Below are 19183 nucleotides of genomic sequence, written 5' to 3' on the forward strand. Positions count from 1 at the left end.
GTTGACCCCCTGAAACGTGCCCGTCTCTTTGAGGTCTTCATCAGGAATATGCAATTCCTCGATCACGGTAGGCGAGATTAAGTTCAGACCGGCCCCGCCATCGACTAGCATCTTTGTCACCTTGAGGTTGCGTATTGTTGGTGAAACCAACAATGGCAAGCACCCGACTGCAGTAGTGTGATCAGGGTGATCCTCAGTGTCAAAAATGATAGGTGTGCCGGACCACTTCAACGGCCTTTGGGCATCAAACGACGGTTCCGCCGCTGTAATCTCACGCGCCCACTGTTTAAGCTGGCGGTGAGAGGTATGCAGCGAGGCGCCGCCATCGACGCACATGGCCTCTGTAGCTTTCTGAAATTCTTGGTCACCAAACTCATCGTCCTCTTCGTGATCATCCTCTTCTGGATTTTTGTCACGGCCCCGGGCGGGCCTCTCCTGCTGTTTATCTTTGCCGCGACGGCCCGCCTGGCCGTCACGCTTCTTGCCGGACCCCTCAGAGCCGTCCCGGCCTTTCTCCTTGTCCCGCCACTCATATTCAGCCCTCTGCTTCTCAGCAAGGAGCTCAACCTGTGGGGAGTTCTGGAGATCATGGCCTTTGGTGCGATGGATCTTGCAGTATTGCTTGTCGGAGTTTCCTGGCTTCTCGACAGCCGCCAAGGCCCGGCAGGCGACACATCCGGCAATTTCCTTGCTGGGGTCATCTGCCTTGGTTTTCTTGGCGGAGCCGGCGTCGTCAGATCCCTCGACGGCAAGCACAGCTTTACCTTTGTGCTTCCTGTTGCGGCGCTAACCTTTCTTCGCCGGGGCGGCAGTATCCTCATCTGAGGAGTCGGTTTCCACGCCGACATCTTCGCCGGGGTACTTCCTTCCCTCTTTAGCTCGGGCACATCTGTCAGCAAGAACATAGAGTTCTGCCACATCTTTCACCTTGTTCATTGCCAGTTCTTCGCGCATCTTGCGGTTACACACGTTCTGATGGAACGCGCTGATGATGGCGGCAGGGTGAACATCAGGGATATTGTACTGTACCCGGCTGAACCTCTGTATATACTTGCGCAGACTCTCGCCTCCCTTCTGGGGAATGACATCCAGGTCGCTTGCTTGGCCATGGGCTTGGTGACCTCCAGTAAAGGCGCCCACAAACTCATGGCACAAATCCGACCAGGAGGAAATAGAGTATACCGGCAAGTGCATCAACCACGACATGGCGTTGGGTTTAAGAGCCAATGGAAAGTAATTCGCAAGCACCTTATCGTCGCGGGCTCCGGCGGCTTGCATCGCGATGGTGTAGATGCTGAGGAACTCAGACGGGTGAGTCTTGCCGTTGTACTTTTCGCCAACGTCAGGTTTGAAGGTGCGGTGAGTGGGCTACTGGAACTGCCGCAGCTCACGGGTAAAAGCCGGACAGCCTACCTCGTAAGGTAGGCCTCCAGGGCTCTCCAGGGCCGGGTGGTTCACAGCAGGCCCTGCTCGCCTGTCTGACTAGTGGCGCGCTCCGCGCCGGCGCTCGATAGTGGTTCGAGCGTCTTCATGGGCTCGTTCCCGAAGAACTTGGTGCTGGTCACAGTGGGTCCGCGGGTCAGACGATGCTATGGAGATGTCGTCGCCCGCGATGTCGCGACGAGCCGGCGTCCGCGGTACCGGATGGGGAAGAGGTGAATGCACCATGGTCGAGGCGCCGCCGGCTTTTCTGCCACTAGTCCGCGGGACTCCATCGGAGCGTCGACCCGGGGGTCCCACCGGACTTGGTTCGTATTTGTTGGCCACCGCAACAAGGCTTCGGATAGTGGCTCTCCATTCGTCGAGTTTCCCCATAGTGGGAGGAAAGTCGAGGAGCAACTGCGCGCGCGCCAGGGCCTCTGCTGGCGTCGGTGGTAGCGAAACCTACACGGATCGCGACGCGCATCGACTTCTGACCATGTCAGAAGGAGCTCTATCACGACCCTGCGGTCGCATGCCGTTTTCACCAGTGCCTTGGCGAGTGGGCAGGTCTTCTACGTCCCGGGAGTGGCGCTCGGGGCTCTTCCCGCGGTGATGCCCGGTTTCTTCGGCGTGATTACGCCGTTCGTCGCGCGCTGCCTGGGAGGAGCGCGCTGTTGGTGCCGGCATGGGAGTCTTGGAGGCCCTTGCATCGCCTTCGGGCGGGGCGGTGATGACCTTGGAAGGCCCCGCTCCACCCGCGAAGGGCTGGGCTCCGCCTTTGGATTTGGCGACGTGTGGCCCGTTACCAGGCGCACAAACATCGCCACCTCCCAAACTCCGGCTGCTGGGATGGTGTTGGTTTTCGCGAGCAGCGCCCCGGGTCCTTTCTGCGACCGGTCCGCTGCTCACCCGCGTTGGAACGGGCTGTCTGGCTTCCGACTGGCCAACCGCCACCATCATCTTTTTCCTGGGCGCCATGATGATGAAGAAGCGCCGAACTAACTGCTAAAGCCGATTCTCACAACTGCGCCCCCTACATGGCGCGCCAAAGATGTCGGTGGGAACAACACCTATGGGATCACAAGAATCCCTACTGGGGTTAACGGGGCACGGGGTCGTGAGAAGAGCGGATCAAACAGATAGAACACGGTTCGTTTATCCAGGTTCGGGCCGCGAGGATGCGTAAAACCCTACTCCTGCTTTGGTGGATTGTATATCTGTGTTCTTGAGCTAGCTATGGGGCGTGAGGAGCTCCAAAAAGCCGAATCCTTCCTCTGGTCGCCTCGGGCCTCCTTTTATAGAAAAAGGGGTTGCCACAGTGGCACACAGGAGGTGGAAAGGGTACAGTGATGTGAGGTTATCCCTCGCATTACATGACAAGGCACATTTAATGCGTCTTGCCTAGGTGTCCTTGCTTTATCGGGGATGGGGGAGAGATCTGTCTCGTCCGTCGCTGCTCCTTCTTGTGTTGACACGCGCCTTGGCCAGCGAAGCCTGGGATGCCACGTAGGTAGGCAGGCAGCTGAGGTGGCGCAGTGGTGGGTCTTCATGAAGATCTACATGCCGCCACACAGGTGCCTGCCCAGCTGGTTGGGTCGGCAGCTGCATGCATGCGGTGGTGGAGGTTTAGTCGGCGTGGGCCTGATGGTGGCCCTGCGGGTGTCCTTGGCAAGGGCCTTGCCGGGGCCCCGGCAAGGGTCTTGCCAAGGCGCCTGCTGTCATCCCTAGCAAGGCGCTTGCCGGGGGCCTTGTGGTCTTCCTCGGCTGGGATCCCGCCAAGGGTTTTCGTCTCCTTAGTGCGTATCTGATCTTGAACGTCTTCACAAAGATCTGCATGCCGCCACGGGGATGTCTCCCGAATCCTTGCCCTTTGGGGGTAGTGAACTCAAGGGTGATTTGCTCCATAGGCGTGGGATGAGTCGCCGCGGCAAGGGTCTTGCCGGGGCTGCTAGAACTGTCTCCCGGCAAGGATCTTGCCGGGGGAGTCCGCTTCATCCCCTTTGCTCTTCGTGGTCTTGGCCTTGGCGTCGTTCTAGTTCTCTTGAGCTTCGGTCTTACCCTGGCTCACCTCCCTTGCCTTGCTTGGTGTGGTGGTATCCGCGGCTCAGACTGCCCGTGCACAGTTATAGGGGTACAAAAAGTGTACCCCTCTTTTTGTACACCAACACAATAAATTCTCTTGAAACTCAACAACCTATGTTCTCAGTCACCAAGCAATTGTAATTCAACTTATTGAACAGAGTTGAAGTAAGAGCTCCACATACTCAACCATCATATAGTTCTCTATGATTGCTAACACTCACCGCATACACACGAGCAAAATGTTTCAACCAGACACATAGAAAGATAGGGGCTTATAATTTTGCCTCCCAGCGTTTTCACCTCAAGGGTGATGTCAACAATAATAACTCATGCTACCCATATCCCACTAGATATATGTGCCTAGATCTTTCCTCACCACATGATGCTTGCCAAAGGAGAAAAATAAAAAGGAATAGAGAGAAAAACTTTGACTCTTTGCATAAAGTAAATACTAAAAAGTAAAATATAGGCCCTTCGTAGAGCGAAGCAGAGGTTGCCATGCGCTTATTTGTTTGTATTCTCAACCCCTTAGCGCAAAAGAACATCACGTTATATTGCCCCTTATGACAGCAACCTTTATTATGTAGTCTGTCGCTTTTATTCTTTGCCAACACAAGTTCGTACAACGCTCAATTTTCTCTTACACTAAATGATCTAACACTTTTAGGAACAATTTTTATTGCCTTATTGCACCGATGACAACTTACTCAAAGGATCTTATTCAATCCTTAGGTAGGTATGGTGGACTCTTGGAAATAATATTTGGGTTTAAGGGTTTTTGGATGCACAAGTAGTATCTCTACTTGGTGTGGAACTTTTTGGCTAGCAAAGATGGGGGGCCAGCACCACATGTTGAAGGATCTATGAAAATATAACTTCTATGTGAATATCAACAAACTTAAACCATTACATTGTCTTCCTTGTCCGGCGTCAACAATTTTGGCATATAATATTTTGATGGGGGCTCACAATCACAAAAGATTTCCATGATAGTGTATTTGCATGTGAAAGTTCTCTTCCTTATACTAATTATTTGTGAATTGCTTGTATGACCAATATTGTGATTGTCAAGCCTCAAAAGATTTCACTTTCTAAACCAAATGTGAATTTACCACTAGGCATGATATGATTTCAACTTCATGATATTCAATTCATTCAACAATTTACTCATAGGATATAAGTGAAGTACAAGAGTAAATGACAAGCTACTCCAAAAAGATATAAGTGAAGATCATGAGCATAATATTTCTTTCTCTCAAATTAATTTAAGTGAAGCTAGAGAGAATTTATTCAAAAATACTAAAGCACACCGTGCTCAAAAAGATATAAGTGAAGCACTAGAGCAATTCCATAGAAAAGAGCTTCGTTGACAGGATGTGAATGCCGCTTACCTAGCCTCCCTGACAACTATTCGAGGACTCTATTTTATTTAAAAACTTTCAGATCTAAGTATTTTATTAAAACAGCAATCAAAATGAAAATAAAATGACATTCTAAGAATAGCAGAACTCATGTGAAGAAGCAAAAACTTAGGCTCAACCGATACTAACCGATAATTGTTGAAGAGGAAAGGTGGGATGTCTATCGAGGTATCCCCAAGCTTAGATGCTTGAGGATTCTTGAAATATTATCTTGGGGTGCCTTGGGCATCCCCAAGCTTGAGCTTTTGTGTCTCCTTAATTCTTCTCATATCACGGGGTTCCTAAATCTCAAAAGCTTCATCCGCACAAAACTCAACAAGAACTCGTGAGATAAGTTAGTATAAGACAATGCAAAAACCTTATCATTATCTACTATAGCAAATCGCTAAAATTATTATTCAACATTTCATACTAAACGCTCTGCATATTTAATACTCCTATCCCCAAATAGAATCATTAGACAAGCAAACATATGCAAACATAACAGCAATCTGCCAACCAGTACAGTCTGTAAAGAATGAAAGAGTAATAATACTTCTTAAACTCCAAAAATTATGAAAAAATACCACACTGTAGAAAATTTATCAGAGCTTATTTTCAAAAAGTTTCAACATTTAACCATATTCTGACTTTTCTAGGGAATGCTTGCAACAGCGGCAAACTTTCTTTTTTCAAACAACAACATGTATACTTGCAAAATAAGCATCGCAAAGGCTATCATTGCCACTTTTATTGAAATAAAAGATGCGAAACATTGTTCTAAATAACAGCAAGCAAATCCTAACAAAATTAAATGACGCTCCAAGAAAAATACATATCATGTGACGAATGAAAACATAGCTCCAAGTGAGGTTACTGATAATGTTGGAGACGAAAGAGGGGATGCCTTCCTGGGCATCCCCAAGCTTAGTTGTTTGGATATTCCTTGAATATTACCTTGGGGGTGCCTTGGGCATCCCCAAGCTTAGGGTCTTGTTACTCGTTATTCTCCTCATATCGACATCTCACCCAAAACTTGAAAACTTCAATCACACAAAACTTGACGGAACTTCGTGAGATAGGTTAGTATGATAAAGAGCAAACCGTTTCACTTTGGTACTTTCAAAGACAAGATTCATAATTGTTTCCACACAATGACTACTGTACTATATCATTTCCACAATTTATATTGAGCAATATAATCCATGGAAACTAGCAAACAAGCTAACTATGCATAGAAAATAGAATCTGTCAGAAACAGAACAGTCTGTAGTAATCTGTACTCCAACCATACTTCTGCTACACCAAAAATTCTGAAAAATTGGGAAAACCTGGGAACTTTGTCTATTAATCTTAGGAAAGAAGAACCAGCATTTTATCATGCTTCTCTTAAAAATGAGAATTGTTTTCCTGAGCGCAAAAGTTTCTGTTTTTCAGCAAGATCAAATCAACTATCACCGTAAGCCATCCCAAAGGTCTTACTTGGCACTTTATTGAAATAAAAGCAGTAAAACATGATTACAATAGTAGCCTAATCATGTTAACACACAAAAACATTAGGTAAAAGTGTTGGGTTGTCTTCCAACAAGCGCTTTTCTTTAATTCCTTTTAGCTAGGCATGATGATTTCAATGATGCTCGCATAAAAGATAAGAATTGAAACATAAAGAGAGCATCATGAATCACATGGCAAGCACATTTAAGCGTAACCCACTTCCTATGCATAGGGATTTTGTGAGAAAATAATTTATGGGAGCAAGAATCAACTAGCATAGGAAGGCAAAACAAGCATAACTTCAAAATTTTCATCACATAGAGAGGAAACTTGATATTATCGCAACACCTACAAGCATATGTTCCTCCATCATAATAATTTTTAGTAGCATGATGAATGAATTCAACAATATAACTAACACATAAAGCATTATTTTCATGATCCACAAGCATAGCAAATTTATTACTCTCCACATAAGCAAATTTCTTCTCATCAATTGTAGTGGGAGCAAACTCAACAAAATAACTATCATGGGAGTGAAAATTAAAATCATGATGACAAGTTCCATGGGCATCATTATTCTTCATAGCATACATGTCATCAGCATAATCATCATAGATAGCAACTTTGTTGTCATAATCAATTGAAACCTCTTCCGAAATAGTGGATTCGACACTAAATAAAGTCATGACCTCTCCAAATCCACTTTCATCAATATAATCATCATAAATAGGAGGCATGCTTTCATAATAATAAAATTTCTTATCAAAACTTGGCGGACAAAAGATATCATCTTCATCAAACATAGCATCCCCAAGCTTATGTCTTTGCATATCATTAGCATCATGGATATTCAAAGAATTCATACTAACAACATAGCAATCATGCTCATCATTTATACCAAACATTCTATTGAATTCTTCATCTATCAATCGAGCATAATTTTCCTTTCCATCATTTTTCCGGAAGACATTATAAAGATGAATAATATGATGCAACCTCAATTCCATTTTTTCGTACTTTTTTTATAATCCAAACTAGTGAAAAAAACAAGAAACTCAAAGATTTGACTACAAGATCTAAAGATATACCTTCATGTACTCACCTCCACGGCGGTAACATCCCAATTTTCAATTTGGATGTTATATATAGGTCATCATATGCATATCATATTTTATTTGCATTTTGGTTGTGATCCTAGAAATCTTAAGAAACTCAAGGACCCAAGGAGAGAGTTGGGGATTTAACAAACTTTCCTATTTGAATTTTTCTCAAATTTGAAAAGAGGATCAATTTGATTTTAATATTTTTCTCTCCAATTAATTCCAATAAAAATAAAATAGAGAATATAAAATGACTTCTTCAATAAGAGAGGAATATTGGAGAAGAAATTTTAAAATCAAACTATTATTTTATTTGCTATTTTATTTGAAGTAGAAAAAATATGCATTTTTTTTAAAATTGCATTTTAGGACAGAAAAATGTTCACCTTGTCCTAAATATTAGGTTTGGACGGTGAAAATTGTTTCCGGTATTTTTAGGATTTTTTATATTTTATTAGGATTTCTCTTTCGGGCGAACTTTATTTAAAAAAAACTTCTTCGCCGACTGGGTCGAAGGCCCAGCCGAGCCGACCGCTACCGCTGCCGCCTTCCTGCACCGGGACGGAGTCCCGCTCCCGCATGCCTCGCCGGAGTCCGGACCGGACTCCGAGTCCGCCGCCGCTTCGTGCCCCTTCTCCAAGCCGGGCCGACCCCCACCCCTTATAAGCCACAGCCGCCACCCCTCCACCTCATCACCCCCAACTCGCGGCCCGTCCCGAGCCACGCCGCCGCCTGCCAACGCTGCCGCCACTTGCGCTATGTCGCCGCCTCGCGCCGTCCCGCGCCGCTCCCCGCCTCCCTTCGCCGCCTCCCGCCGCACCCCGCCGACGGCTGACCCTACCACGTGTCGCCTCGCCGGAACCACCGGATCCGCGCCGGATCTCGCCGTCGGTTTTTTCTGGTTTAGGTTAGATCGGTTTTTTAGTTCGTTAATTAACGAACGTTCATCAGTTAGTTTCTATTGACGAACAAATTCGTTCGTTTAGTTCTGTTAGCGAATGTTTGTTCAATAGGTTTTTCTTTTTATTTTAATTTTTCGGCTAGGGACCTATCCACGAATACTTTTATCACATATTAGTCCCTGATATTCAAACCCTCGCTACTTTCTGCTCGTTTGTCCAAATCCAGTGAAACCAACGCCAAAAATCTTCGTCTTGTTCCCCTCTTTCCAGATAACCAACTTGAACATGATTTTGACAAAATTAAAATTTGGTTTCAAGCAGATTTGAGTTCGAACTTCTTTTGATCGCAGTTTGAGTTTCGTAGCTCCGATTCGATTGATTCTTTTTGCAAATGGAAGCTCTTCAGTTGAACTTTCAATTTAGATCTTTTATTTTGAGTTATACCTTTGCATATTATGCTTGAGTGCTTATGTATGCTATTGTTTGTTCATAATAGAGTTTCCGGAGTACGAGGCTTGCTACTACGAATCACTAGGGTTTTCAGATCGTCAGCAAGGCAAGTAACACTTTGATCATATCCCTTTATTACCCAGTTTTATGCATTAGTTTCAACCCTCAAACATTGCATGAGTAGGTTTGATAACATGTGGGTATTGGGAAGTAGTTGATGAGGTAGTACCTAATGTCTTATATCAAACCCTGGGTACTTTCTACGTATGCTTATACTGCTATGCTATGCTCGTAGACGTGGTTTGGTTTGAGAGAATTCATGAAAGATGTGAGGGATTATTGTTAAATAAGGTTTAACTTAAGGTGGCTACTTTAATACACATCTGGGTAGATTGGTTTGTGGGCACCTTGGGAATCCAGTTTTGTCCAAGGAGATCCCGGGGAATCGGTGTGATCATCCGATGGTTTGCCACCCAAGCTCAAAGGGATCACTATGTTATTCACGCTGGAAACTTTCGTGTGCAACCACAAGCCATTATGGGCTCTGGCATACTTGAGTATGTTGTGTGACCTCTTACAATGGTAGACTAGTAGATGTAGGGGATGTAGGTGGTAGTGTCTACCTGTCATAACGAGCTAATGCTTCTGAAAGACTGTGTCTCGGTCATCCATTTCTCAAACACCATGTAGTGTGAGAAATTCAACGGAGGAGATAGAGTCTTGTGGGGAAAAGTGCGCAAACCTCTGCAGAGTGTACAAACTAATCATGATTAGCCGTGTCTCCGGTTATGGACATCTTGAGTATCTGGTGCTTGAATTATTAGGTTGATCTCATCACTTTACTTAATTAATTTGTTGGGTTATAGATTATTAATTTGGGATTGAGATGGGGTTACCACTCTCAATGTTTTCAACAAACTTTGTAGTTAAATAAAATATATTCCTTTGTTGTAGGGAAAACTAGCTTTCTGCAAATGATAACCATAGAGCCTCCACCAGCCATATATGCATGTAGTGATAGTTGTTTTCTATTCATTGATCTATAGTGTTATTTTGCCAGCATATTAGATGTGCTGACCTACACAGGCTGCAACATATTATGTTGCTTAGTTTTCATACGAAGAGTAAGGTGCAATAGGTCATTGTCGTGCACTCAGCAACGCCGTTGGAGTTGATGGACTCATTTATCCTTGAAGCTTCCGCTTTTATCTTGTTTAGATGGCCTTCAGCCATATTATTGTAATAAGTTCTCTTTTGAGACATTTGATGTAATAAGTGTGTGATTGAACTCTGTTATAATTCCTCGAGTACTGTGTGTGTCAGCATTACCGATCCAGGGATGACACTTATACACAGAGATTTGACCGTCTGAGGTCGGATCGCTACAAGATGGTATCAGAGCACACGCTGACTGTATGATGCGACACTAAGATAAGCCATAGGACACTCTCCTCTAGTCATTTCTGACTCTTCTCCATTTCTACTCTATAGATGGCGAACCCAAGGAACAAGTTTGCTCAACCGGACGATGACACCCCTTTCAGATGACACTTGAAGGAGGCCACTAAGTACCTGAGCATCAGAATACCAAGCTTCACGGGGACCTACACCGCCACTCTACCTAAAGAAGAGCGCTGGACAATTCGAGTACATGTTCCAAGAAGGACGTTCACACCAGTTAATGAGCCCATAGAGTTTTCCTTTGATGCACCAACCTGGAGTATAGGAAAGAGCATGGCAGCCCACATCGCCATGGGACGCATCGACGAGGTATATCACAAGGATCTTAAGGACACCATCTACCAGATATGTGGACGCCAAGATGACCAATGGGAGATGATTTGCACCAAGAGGGATAAATCCATTGCAGCCTACATCCAGGAGTTAAACCAACACATTCGTCGTCAGGAGAACCAGATGTGCGCCAGCATGATAGACATGAAGAAAGTGATGACCAAGAACATGGAGCTAGAAGAGGAACTCAAGTCTACACGTGATGGATATGAAGAAGAAATTGCAGTACTACTGGAGAAGAATGAAGACCTGAAGAAGAAGCTTGGAATATTCCTGGAAGATCCCGTGACAGAGGAGGACAACCATCGCGAAGACTACTACATCATCAACGACACCGATTCCGACCCTGATAGTGATGATGATTACGAAGACAAAGCTGGAGCAGATATCATGGAATCTTCCATCGATCAAAATTTCTAGTCAGCCACCAAATTATCAGTAGTATTCCCCCATGTATATAGTAATAGTCCGAGTATTTTGTAACGGTAGATTAGATCATTTGTATGCCCTTGTTTGAATTGAGTAGTGTGAAATGAATGTGTTTATCTCATGTGCATATGGGTAGTGGTTTTCTCCTTATACCTCACTCTATTCTATTCTCGCCCCTCTAAACCTATCAGATGCCTCCGAGACGTGACCCCGGATTGGTCTTCCCACCGAAGCTCACTCAGTTGATCCAACAGCAGAATGCCTTGATGCAGCTACTAGTCCAGAACCAAGGCCACCACCACCAGCACAACAACAACAACCCACCGCCACCAACTCCAGTTGACAACTTAGCCCGTTTTCTGAGGTTGAATCCGCCGGTGTTTTCCAGTAGCACCGAGCCAATTGTTGCTGATGACTGGCTCCGCAGGATTGGGAGGGAGCTGACCACCGCAGGTTGCATAGATGCTGAGAAGGTGCGCTTTGCCGCACATCAACTAGATGGACCCGCAGCCTCATGGTGGGGTAACTACACGACCACTTTCCCCGTGGCTAATGTCACTTGGGATCAGTTTCAGCAAGCATTCCGCACTGCACATGTCTCAACTGGAGCAATGAGTATGAAGAACCATGAGTTTCGCAACTTACGCCAGGGAAATCATACAGTGGGGCAGTACGTGGATGAGTTCAGCAAATTAGCCCACTATGCCCCGGACAATGTGGCCACAGATGCTGCAAAGAAGGAGAAGTTTATAGAAGGGCTGAATGATGAGCTGAGTATGCAGTTGATGGTGGCAACATTTGCCAACTACCAGGAGTTGGTAGACAAGGCTCTTATGATAGAAGGCAAGCAGCAGCAGATAGAGAGCCGCAAAAGGAAGTATGGATAGGGGAAGTATAATTCAGGAGCTCAGCAGAAGCCTCGCTTTACCCCTAACTCGGGAGGTTACACCCATAACCATGGAGGCCACACCCACAATGGGGGAAGCTCACATAACCATAGTGGCCCTAAGAATGGAAATGGGAATGAAGGAAGCAACAGCCATAACCGTTCCAACCCAGCAACACCCGCTAAGAAGGACCTAAGTCATGTCACCTGTTACAAATGCGGAAAGAATGGACACTACGCCAATGATTGTTTTGAGTTGAAGAATGGCAATGGAAATGGAAACTCTGGGAAGAAGCCCAATCCCTTCACCAGAGGTCAGGTGAACCACATCAACATGGAGGAAGTTGAAGATTAGCCTGACGCAGTTATTGGTAAGTTTTTGATTAAGTCATTTACCGCTCTCATTCTTTTTGACACTGGTGCATCGCATTCATACATATCAAGGGGATTTGTGGAAAAGTTTAAGTTGCCAACCTTAGCCATTAGGTCATCCATGTTAGTAAGCTCGCCAGGAGCAGAGTATATGGCCAGCCGATCGTGTTATCGGTTACCATTAACCATTGGTAGCCATGTTTTCCCCTCAGACCTAATAATTTTGGAGTCACAAGGATTGGATATAATAATAGGCATGGATTGGCTATCGAAGTATGGAGGAAACATCGACTATGCTAGCAAGTCGATATTACTCACCACCCCTGAGCGAAAGAGGATCAAGTATGTATCTAGGCATGCGCCAAGGAGGACCCAAGTGAATTCTCTTTCGGGAGTTGTTTAGGAAGAAGTGCCTATTGTGAGGGATTACCCGGATGTATTTCCAAAGGAATTACCAGGCATGCCGCCAGATTGAGACATAGAGTTTTTAATAGAGTTGTTGCTAGGCACCGGACCTATATCGAAGAGACCATATCGGATGCCCGCAAATGATCTGGAGGAAATCAAGAAGAAGATTAAGGAGTTACTGGAGAAAGGTTATATCCGACCAAGTTCATCACCGTGGGGAGCCCCAGTGCTCTTAGTTGAGAAGAAGGATGGATCTTTGAGAATGGTTGTTGACTATCACGCATTGAATAAAGTGACGATCAAGAACAAGTACCCACTACCGATGATCAATGATTTGTTTGACTAGCTACAGGGAGCTAAAGTATTCTCCAAGATCGATCTCCGATTAGAATACCACCAGTTGATGATCCGAGAACAGGATATACCTAAGACAACTTTTACGACAAGGTATGGGCTATATGAGTACACAGTCATGTCTTTTGGATTGACTAACGCCCCTGCCTATTTTATGAGTATGATGAACAAGGTCTTCATGGAATTTTTGGATAAGTTTTTTGTGGTGTTCATTGATGATATATTGGTGTACTCGAAGAATGAAGAGGAGCACAAGGAGCATTTGCGCTTAGTTCTCGAGAAGCTCAGGGAACATTAGCTATACGCCAAGTTCAACAAATGTGAGTTTTGGTTGAAGGAAGTTGGATTTCTTGGACATGTTATATCGGGAGAAGGTATAACAGTCGACCCTACCAAGGTTCAATCTTTCACTGAGTGGTTGGCACCCACCTCAGTAGGAGAGATCCGCAGTTTTCTGGGACTCGCATGATATTATACGAGGTTCATTGAGAATTTTTCCAAAATTGTGAAACCCATGACAGAGTTGTTGAAGAAGGATACCAAATTCAAATGGACCGAGGAATGTGAGGCCAGCTTTCAGGAGTTGAAGAAACGTTTGGTTACAACCCCCGTGCCGATTCTTCCGGATATATGCAAGGATTTCCAAGTTTATTGCGACGCTTCTCGCCTAGGACTTGAAGGTGTACTTATGCAGGACGGAAGAGTTGTTTCATATGCCTCACGTCATCTTCGACCTCACGAATTGAATTATGCCACACATGATTTGGAGTTAGCAGCCGTAGTGCATGCGCTCAAGACCTGGAGACATTTTCTCATTGGAAACCGTTGTGATGTGTACATGGATCACAAGAGTTTGATGTACATTTTCACACAGAAGGAGTTGAATCTCAGGCAGAGGAGATGGTTGGAGCTAATGAAGGATTATGATATGAAGCTACATTATCATCCAGGAAAGGCCAATGTCGTAGCAGACACTTTGAGTCGCAAGAGATATGTCAATACCCTCGTAAGCGGAGGATTACCGCAGGAGTTAGTCAACGATCTCAAGGAACTTAGTTTGGAAATAGTTCCAAGAGGTTTTGTTGCAGCAATGGAGGTTCAGTCCACATTATTGGGAAAGATTCGAGAAGCTCAGAAGGATGATACAGAAATTGCTGAGATAAAGGAGAAGATGAGCAAAGGAAAAGCCAAGGGTTTTAGTGAGGATGAGCACGGAAAATTATGGTTTGAAGACCGTATATATGTGCCCAATAATGTGGAGATCAAGAAGTTAATACTTCAAGAAGCCCATGACTCGCCATACTCGATTCACCCCGGAAACACCAAGATGTATTTGGATTTGAAGGAACATTTCTGGTGGACAGGTATGAAGAAGGATATTACCGAGTATGTAGCAGTATGTGATGTATGTCAGAGAGTGAAGGCAGAACATCAGAAGCCAGCAGGGTTACTACAGCCTATGCCGATACCCGAATGGAAGCGGGATAAACTTGGCATGGATTTCATCACCGGATTACCCAGGACCCGATCATGATATGGCTCCATCTGGGTAGTAGTAGATCGCTTGACCAATGTGTCTCACTTTATCCCTGTGAAAACAACTTATACGAGTGTGAAGTTGGCTAAGATATACATGACCAGGATCGTATGTCTGCATGGAGTTCTGAGGACCATCGTATTAGATAGAGGAACATAGTTTACTTCGGAATTTTGGAATCAGTTACACCAGACTTTGGGTACCAGGCTAGAGTTTAGTACAGCCTTTCATCCGCAGACAGATGGACGGCCGAGAGAGTCAATCAGATTCTTGAGGACATGTTGAGACCTTGTGCACTAGATTATGGATCTAGTTGGGATGATAACTTTCCCTACGCAGATTTCTCATACAACAACAGCTACCGGGCTAGTTTGAAGATGGCCCCTTTCGAAGCTTTGTATGGAATAAGGTGCAGGACACCGTTAATGTGGGATGAAGTCGGAGACCGTCAATTGTTTGGACCAGATTTAATTAAGGAGTCCGAAGAGAAGGTTATGTTGATTCGTGATAGACTGAAAGTAGCTCAGTCCAGGCAAAAGAGTTATGCCGATACTAAACGCAAGGAGGTAGTCTACAAAGTCAGAGACAGAGCATATCTTCGTGTGTCACCGCTTCGAGGAGATAAACGATTTGGAGTGAAGGGAAAATTAGCCCCGAGATTTGTAGGACCATACCGAGTTTTGGAACGTATGGGAGAAGTGGCCTACAAGCTAGAGTTACCAGAAGGATTGTCAGGAGTTCATGATGTGTTCCACGTTTCCCAGTTGAACAAGTGCCATGCTGAAATGGCCGATATTCCTCTAAGAGATACAGTGCCCCTGGAAGCAATTCAATTGGAAAGTAACCTAACCTACGAGGATAAACCCGTCAAGATTCTCGAGTTTGCCAGCCGAGTTACACGCAGCAAGGTTATCAAGTTTTGAAAAGTTCAGTGGAGCCACCATATCGAGGAAGAAGCCACCTGGAATGAGAAGAAGACCTACGGAAAGACCACCCGCACCTATTTTCTAGCCAACCCGAATCTCCAGGACGAGATTCACCTTAAGGGGGGTAGGTTTGTAACATCCCAATTTTCAATTTGGATGTTATACATAGGTCATCATATGCATATTATATTTTATTTTCATTTTGGTTGTGATCCTAGAAATCTTAAGGAACTCAAGGACCCAAGGAGAGAGTTGGGGATTTCACAAACTTTCATATTTGAATTTTTCTCAAATTTGAAAAGAGGATCAATTTGATTTTAATATTTTTCTCTCCAATTAATTCCAATAATAAAAATAAAATAGAGAAGATAAAATGACTTCTTCAATAAGAGAGGAATATTGTAGAAGAAATTTTAAAATCAAATTATTATTTTATTTGCTACTTTATTTGAATTAGAAAAATAAACATTTTTTTAAAATTGCATTTTAGGCCAGAAAAATGTTCACCTTGTCCTAAATATTAGGTTTGTACGGTGAAAATTGTTTCTGGTATTTTTACGATTTTTTATATTTTAGAATTTTTCTTTCACGCGAACTTTATTTAAAAAAACTTCTTCGCCCGAGTGGGCCGAAGGCCCAGCCGAGCTGGCCCGCTACCACCGCCGCCTTCCTGCGCCGGGATGGAGTCCCGCTCCCGCACGCCTCGCTGGAGTCCGGATCGGACTCCGAGTCCGCCGTCGCCTCATGCCCCTTCTCCAAGCCGGGCTAACCCCCCCTCTTTATAAGCTGCAGCTGCCACCCCTCCACCTCATCGCCCCGCCACCCCACGGCCTGCCCTGAGCCGCGTCGTCGCCGACGCTTGCGTTGCGTCGCCGCCTCGCCTCGCCCCGCGCCGCTCCCCGCCTCCCTTCGCCGCCTCCCGCCGCACCCCGCCGCCCGCTGCCCTGCCTCGCGCCGCCTCGCCGGACCCGCCGAAGTCGCCGGAGCCGCGCCGGATCTCGTCGCCGGTTTTTTTCGAAAACCGGTAAAAACCGCAAAAACCCGCTCGTTTTTCTTTCGTTTTTTAGGTTTAGGTTAGATCGGTTTTTTTATTTTAGTTCATTAATTAACGAACGTTCATCAGTTAGTTTTTGTTAACGAATGAATTCGTTCATTTAGTTCTGCTAGCGAACGCTCGTTTGTTAAGGTTTTCTTTTTATTTTAATTTTTCGGCCAGGGACCTATCCACGAATACTTTTATCACAGATTAGTCCCTGATCTTCAAACCCTTGCTACTTTCTGCTCGTTTGTCCAAATCCAGTGAAAACAACGCCAGAAATCTTCATCTTGTTCCCCTCTTTCCAGATAACCAACTTGAACATGATTTTGAAAAAATTAAAATTTGGTTTCAAGCAGATTTGAATTCAAACTTCTTTTGATCGCAGTTTGAGTTTCGTAGCTCCGATTCAATTGATTTTTTTTTGCAAATTGAAGCTCTTCAGTTGAACTTTAAGTCTAGATCTTTTCTCTTCAGTGTTACCTTTGCATATTATGCTTGAGTGCTTATTATGTATGCTATTGTTTGTTCACGATAGAGTTTCCAGAGTGCGAGGCTTGCTACTACGAATCACTAGGGTTTTCATATCGTCAGCAGGGCAAGTAACACTTTGATCATATCCTTTTATTACCCAGTTTTATGCATTAGTTTCAACCCTCAAACATTGCATGAGTAGGTTTGTTAACATGTGGCTATTGCGAAGTAGCTGATGAGGTAGTACCTAATGTCTTATATCAAACCCTGTGTACTTTCTACGTATGCTTGTACTGCTATGCTATGCTCATAGACGTGGTTTGCACTACTAGGAAAAGGCCTACTAGTGGCGCACCTGTTTTTCCTACTAATGGCACACTACACGTGCGCCACTAGTATCACACCATTAGTATTTTTTACTAATGGCGCACCTGTAGTGCGCCATTAGTATCTGGTATAATAATGGCGCACCATGTAGTGCGCCATTAGTATAGCCCACGGTGCGCCATTAGTATGCCTCCCAGGGGGCCATATTTACCCATGTGCTTTGGCATACTAATGGCACACTGGTGGATGATGCGCCATTAGTGTGCTCTGGCTTACTAATGGCGCACTATGTGGTGGTGCGCCACTAGTATGAATATTAGGGATTATTTTTTTTCTTTTCTGATATTTTCACAGGTTACAAAATATATTATTGGACAGAATATAACTAGCACCACACAGCAACAGCAGATTCATCGAATACAATAGAAGATTAGTCTCCAAATACAATTCATCATATTAGTCTCCGAATTTAAAATACCAAACAAAGTTAGAACATTACAAGTCTCGAAACCGTGAGTAGCGAGTTTGTCTTCACATTACAAGTCGATATCGATCATCTAAATTACCATCACATAGAAGAGGGTTGCGGTCATCACGATGAGAATAATCGCGATGAAACTGGTCTTCATTTGGTTCCTCCAACGCTCCCTCCTCTCTCCCGCTAGATAGCGCGCATATCTAACTTCCGCCTCCGCCCTAGTGGTGTACCCTTTGTAACTGTTACCGCTGAAATGGTGAACCTGTCTCTGACACTCCTCCCAGTCGTCGTTGACTCTGGGAACCTTACCCTTGTACATGACATACGACGGCATCTCTATGCACTAGCCAAACAAAACGTTAGTAACAATTCACAGACAATACATAAGAAATATATAAGTATGCAACAAAAGGATCGGAAGAGAAAAGCAACACATTAATAGCATGATTCATGGTCCTACTAATAAATAACATCGATTACATATAAGTTGAACGACTGTCCAAACCAAAGAGACATACAAGTTCATTAAAGTTTAATTACAACATGAGCCAATCGATGTTTCAGAACTACACATAGCATCACTACTTTCGACTCGACTCAGGGACCGGAGTGTGGATGAAGCCGCCGTCTCTCGTGATGGTCATGAAATCGCGGGCGTTGTCAGCCTGCATTTGTAGCGTTGTGTCTATCTCACTGTTGGACGGTTGATATTTGAGGTAGAACTGCCCCTAGGTACGAAGGACATCTTGATGGATGATTTCCGCAAACTCCGACTGGATGCGAAAGAATTCTTGTCTGATGTCCGTGTCCTGGATTGCCGACAATCTTGCGGCCCAATCTTTGAGATTATTTGGTAGGAGAATGTGATTATGGTCCCGTACGATCGCCCACATGTGATGGAGGGCGTAGTAGGCATCCTTATGACCGCCAGGCGGCTGCTTGACGCAGGGAACATTGTAGTGTGGGCGAACACGTGCTTGCCGTACCTACGAACTGGCTTGGTGAAGGTGCCTCCAGATCTAGCGTAGCCAGGGAGAACATCATAAAGAACTTTCTTGATATTTGTGTAGTCTTTCTTCGACTGACGGTCTGAGTCAACATACGTGGCCATGGAATGTTTCGGGCTTAAGAGGATGAGTGTGCAATGTGTGTCACTGCATAAAACACGGAATGTTAGAAAAAAAGAACGATCGAAATCTAAGAAATCATATGTTACGGGGCGGTGAGGGGATGACTTACTCGGGAAAGTAAGGCACGAGGAAGTTATCCTTATCTGGGTTTGCCAGAATGACGCCTTCGAGGTAAGAAC

Source organism: Triticum urartu, chromosome 4A (assembly GCF_056163025.1).
Source record: "Triticum urartu cultivar PI428250 chromosome 4A, HENAU_Tu73, whole genome shotgun sequence".
In the NCBI taxonomy this organism is placed as follows: Eukaryota; Viridiplantae; Streptophyta; class Magnoliopsida; order Poales; family Poaceae; genus Triticum; species Triticum urartu.